The sequence below is a fragment of the Myotis nattereri genome, assembly GCF_964212035.1.
Source record: "Myotis nattereri genome assembly, chromosome: 6".
In the NCBI taxonomy this organism is placed as follows: domain Eukaryota; kingdom Metazoa; phylum Chordata; class Mammalia; order Chiroptera; family Vespertilionidae; genus Myotis; species Myotis nattereri.
The window spans coordinates 41,930,720-41,935,858 of NC_138081.1; the positions used below are offsets into that span (position 1 = coordinate 41,930,720).

The 5,139-nt window shown below is 43.7% G+C and overlaps 1 pseudogene across 1 annotated transcript; it reads right to left on the minus strand.

Moving 5' to 3' along the window:
• Window positions 1-2,139: 2,139 nt before the first annotated feature.
• Window positions 2,140-2,648, minus strand: LOC308521920 (cofilin-1-like; annotated as a pseudogene). Its single transcript has one exon. The product of its transcript is annotated as a cofilin-1-like (transcript).
• Between the last annotated feature and the right edge of the window lie 2,491 nt (window positions 2,649-5,139).

Below are 5,139 nucleotides of genomic sequence, written 5' to 3' on the forward strand. Positions count from 1 at the left end.
TTAAATTAAAAGTATTACTTCTGACAAAAGAAAATAACAATGTTGTTGTATCAAGATCTCTCCTGTTGAGTATGTTAATTTCTGTTTATTTGTGTCTCACTAAGTAGTTTTTTACCAAAAAAATAATATATATATATATATATATATATATGTCAATTATTTATTGGCAACTATATTTCAACAAGTCTCAAACCAAATTTGTCGCATATGCATAATTCACAATAGCTTTACTAACTCCAAACGTTCACTAAGTTTGTGTGTCCTTAATCTAAAGAGAATCACTTGAAAACAGCATATAGTTGGGTCTTTTAGACATTTCAAAAAATTCTACTGGGGAGTTTAATCCATTTGTGTTTAAAGTTATCAATAAGGAAGGTATACTATTGGCATTTTGCCAATTTATTTGGTCTTTTTTCTTCTTTTCCTGTGTTTTTTTTTTCTCCTGCCTTTCTATGTTTTGTTATTTTGTAGTAATGTTCTTTGATTCTGTTCTCCTTTTCCTTTCTACATATATTTTCCATTTTCTTCTGAACTGCAAGGTTTATACTAAGAAATCTACTAGTGTTCCACATGATGAGTCTTTTCTCTTGCTATTATCAAAATATTCTTTTTGCCTTTGCCTTTGGACAATTTTATTATGTGTCTTCATGTAGACTACTTTGGTTTTCTCATATTTGGAATTTCTTAGGCATTGTGAATCTGAACATTCTTTTTTTCTCTAGGTTTAGAGGAGTTTGTCATTATTTATTTTAATAACTTTTCTGCCCTTTTATCTCTCTCTTCTCCTTATGGGACTCTCATAATGCATATATTATACTAGAGGCCCTGTGCACAAAATTCATGAGTGGGAGCGGGGGCAGGGCGGGTGTCCCCCAGCCTGGCCTGCACCCTCTCCAATCCGGAACCCCTCGTGGGACTGCCGGCAGTTGGACATCCTTCTCACAATCCTGGACCACTGGCTCCTAATAGCTCATCTGCCTGCCTGCCTGGTCGCCCCTAACTGCCCTCTGCTGCCGGCCAGGTTGCCCCCAACTGCACCCTCCCTGCCAGCCTGGTCACTCCTAACTACCCCCCACCCTTGCCAGCCTGGTCACCCCTTACTGCTCCCCCCATCAGCCTGATTGCCTCTTACTGCCTTCCCTGCTGGCCTGGTTGCCCCCAACTGCCCCCCCTGCCAGCATGGTCGCCCTCCACAGCCTGCTGTTCAGTCATTTGGTCGTCCCTCACCAACCCCCCTGCCATACTGGTCAACCCATGCAGCCTGCTTTTTCAGTCGTTTGGTCGTCCCTCACTAATCCCCCTGCTGGCCTGGTTGTAGGCAGCCATCTTGTGAGGGCATGATGGTCAATTTCCATATTACCTCTTTATTTTATAGGATTAGTTCACTTAATGGTTTCCCCTAAGTCATTTATACTTTTTTCACTTTTTTATTGTTTTTCTTCTTATTCCTCTGACTGAATAATTTCAAATGACCTATCTTCAAGTTCACTGATTATTTTGCTTTATCAAATGTCCTGGTAAAGCTCAATGTTGGATTTTTCAGTTAACTTATGGTATTCTGTTTTGTTTTTTTTTGTTTTTTTAATTAAGTGAGGCTTTTATTGTTGTTTTTCTTCCTTTATTTTCTTTTTTAATTAAGGGTCCCTTACTGATCTTGCTTCCATGAGTGGCCGAGACCTGGTGGAAAAGGGGAGGGGAACCCGGCAGCATGGGGAGGGGCTATCTCCACAACATTCCATTTATACACTGAACTAAACAGACAAGCACAGAGTCACTATTGCAGTTAGAAGTTGGCAGCATGGGAAAGGTGGGGAGGAATAGGTTGCAAGTAGGGGTGTCATTAGAAAAAATACAGACCCTCTCCAAAACTGGGGTGCCTGGGGTAGGGAAGACTTGGTTTGTTTCAACCCAAGAGGAATCAAAAGATCAAAAGCAGTTTGGGGAGGCCAGAACTGTCAGGGGTGGAGGGAGAAGGAAGGTCCAGGGGGAGGGGGACTGTTTGGCAACTGGGTGAAGGGATTGCCCTCCCCCTGCTGGGATCCCTCCAGCCCCTCCCGTCTGGCAGAAGTGGGTGGCCTGCAACCCCTCACAGGCAGGTCTATGGCTGCCAGATGCTCCAGGCAGGGGGCTCGAGGGGGCTCACAAAGGCTTGCTCTCCAGGGGGATGACAGCACTGCCCCCAGCTTCTCTGCCAGAGTGCAGTGGTCCTTGACCTCCTCGTAGCAGTTTGCTTGTAATTCATGCTTGATCCCTGTAAGCTTATTCTCGATGGCATCCTTGGAGCTGGCATAGATCATTTTGCTCTTAAGAGGTGCAGACTCAGGGCCCAGAAGATAAACACCAGGTTCTCCTTCTTGCTCTCCTTGGTCTCATAGGTTGCATCATACAGGGCATAGCAGCAGTCTTTGGCACCATCTTGACGAAGATGGGTAGGGGTCATCTACAGTCTGGCCCACATCACCTACCAGGAATAGATATAATAAAGGATCTCCTTGCCTCTTCCAAATGATGTTCTTCTTGTCTTCACTCAGGCAGAAGAGCACCGCCCTCTCGCGCTTCTTCACCTCCTCTGGTGTCGAGGACTTACGTGCCTTCATGTCATTGAACACTTTGATGACTCCATCAGAGACAGCCTCACCAGAGGCCATATTTCTGGAAGCTAAAGGAGACAGCAAGAAGAGCCTGGAAAGATGAGCGCCGCTGCAGTTGCTGCCGGAATCCGACTCAATTTATGGTATTCTTCAGATTTGTAATTTCTGTTTGACTCTTGTATGAATTGGATCTTTTCGTTGATATTGTCATTTCTTATATTCTTTCCCTCACTTCTGTTTAGTTGTCTGTATTGTCCTGTAGCTCACAGAGCTTCTTTATTATTTTGAATTCTTTGTTTTGTACTTCATAGATCTCTATTTTTTTTCTGTTGGTTACTGGAGATTATTTTTCATTTGTTAATGTCATATTTCCCTGGTTCTGTGTGTCTCTTGTAGCTTTGTGTTTGTGTGTGTATGTTTGAACAAGCAGCTGCCTCTTTCTGTTTTAAGAACTGACTTTAGCAATGAAAGACTTTAACCAACCAGCCTGACTAGAGAGTCTGGAAGTCTCTCAAACCTTTTTATGGGGTGTGCACTTTCCACTCCTCTCCCTCCTTCCTGGGAGAGAAGTCTCAGGCTTGTGTTTCTTCTTCCAAACCTGCTGAGCTATGCTGGGTACTGTCCGCTTTCCCATAGGACAATGCACTAAGATGCCAGGACATGGGGCAAAAGCCCCATTTCTCTCTCTCCCTCCTGGAGAAGTCTCTTGGTTAAGTACCTCATTTCACTCATGCCGATGTACTCCAGCTGCTGAGAACTGCACAGTCTTCTAAGATTCCTGCCTTCTGCTGAGAACTGCGTCATCTGCTGAGATCCACATAGGTTGCTGAGATCTGCACTATCTGCTGAGTTCCTTGCCATCTGCTGGGGACTGAGCTGGCTTCTATGTATTGCACCAGCTGCCAAGAGCCACCCATGCCTTTGTTCTTCGCTGCTCCAAAGCATTCCATCTATGCCAAATCCCTCAGCACTCTGGGTGGAGCAAGACAGGTTTCTCAGGCAGCATTCCAAAAAGCTGGGTATGTGGGATGCACCTCTCACTTTTTCTAGTCCCTGCAAGATAAATTATTGGCATCTCTTTTGATGTTTAACTCTGTCAACTGGGAGAAGAGGAAGACACAAGTAAAAGTAAACTTACTTATTGCAATGCATAGTCCCATGTTTTTCTGGGTTACCGCAACTTCCTAAATTGATTCTGAAGTTCTCATAAAGGTATTTTGGTCCATATGTTGTTGTTAAGTCATTGTTGTTTTGGGAGGGACAAGGGTCGGAACCTCCTATTTTGCTGTATTGCTGACATTAATCCCCCTCTTCAAAACTTCTTGAGATATATCTTTGTCCGAATTCCTCTCCCACTTGTATCTGAAATTTCAGTATTTATGTAAGTTCTATTCCCAGAAGTGTGCCCTCCCTCTTGAATATTTGGGGAGCGCTGTGGGCCCAGGATCTCCAGCATGCTCTGATTGTCTCAGTCCCCGTTGCACTTGCCTGCAAATTGGAGACTTTGAAGACTTTCCCTAGTTTGTCAATTGATTCTTTCACTCATAGAAATGAGGGCTGGTTAGGAATTTTTGTTTCCTAGATGTTAAATCTGCCAGAAGTCCTCATTGTCTTTCCTCTGCTGTTCCCACACAACTTCTCCTCACAGCTTTTCATGGTACATTGGAGTTGGCCTTGTTTGCTCATACTCTAAGGCTTATAAAAATAACTTGGCACCAATTTTTATATTAGATGTTCTTTTTCCTTTTTTAAAAAAATTGACTTTATTGGGATAGCATCCTATATAATAAAGAGCTAATATGCAAAGGTTGTCACGCCCTTGCACCCTCGCGCCCTTGCACCAGGGCCCAGTGACCTGAGACTGCACCCCGGCTGGGCTAGGGAACCTGAGGCTGTGCCAGCGGACCTGAGGCTGCGCCCCCTGCCCAGTGGGGCTTGATGGGGGACCTGAGGCCACGCCCCCTGGGGCTTGACGGGTGGGGCCAGCCAGGTCTGGGTCTCGTGCGATTTTGAGGTGTACACGGGTGGGCTGGGACTTGACTCTCGGTCCCATGGTGCGCCCCAGACTCTGACAGGAGAGAGATTTTCATATACATTTTACTAATTTTCTTTCATCTCTGACACTTCTATTATAGATAAAGGGCAAATAGCAGTATTAAAATATTTCCTCTAATTAATTCCCTTATAATGTGCACGAATTTCGTGCATTGGGCCACTAGTTGGTTAATAAAATTATATAAGTTTCAGGTCTACAATTTCATAATACATCATTTGTATATTGTAATATGTGTTCACCACCCCAAGTCTAGCCACCTTACATTACTATTCATCTCCTCTTTACCCACTTCTACCTCCCTCCCCTTTCCCTCTGGTAATTGACATACTGTTGTCTATGTCTATGAGGTTGTTGTTGTTTTCTTTCTATTCTAGTTGCCCTATCTCTTTTTATGAATGAATTGGGAATATTCAAAGTTAGTGCTACCATCATCCCTTCTCTCCCACATATTACTTTTAAAAAGAACATTGTTATTTTAAAGTAGCATAAAAC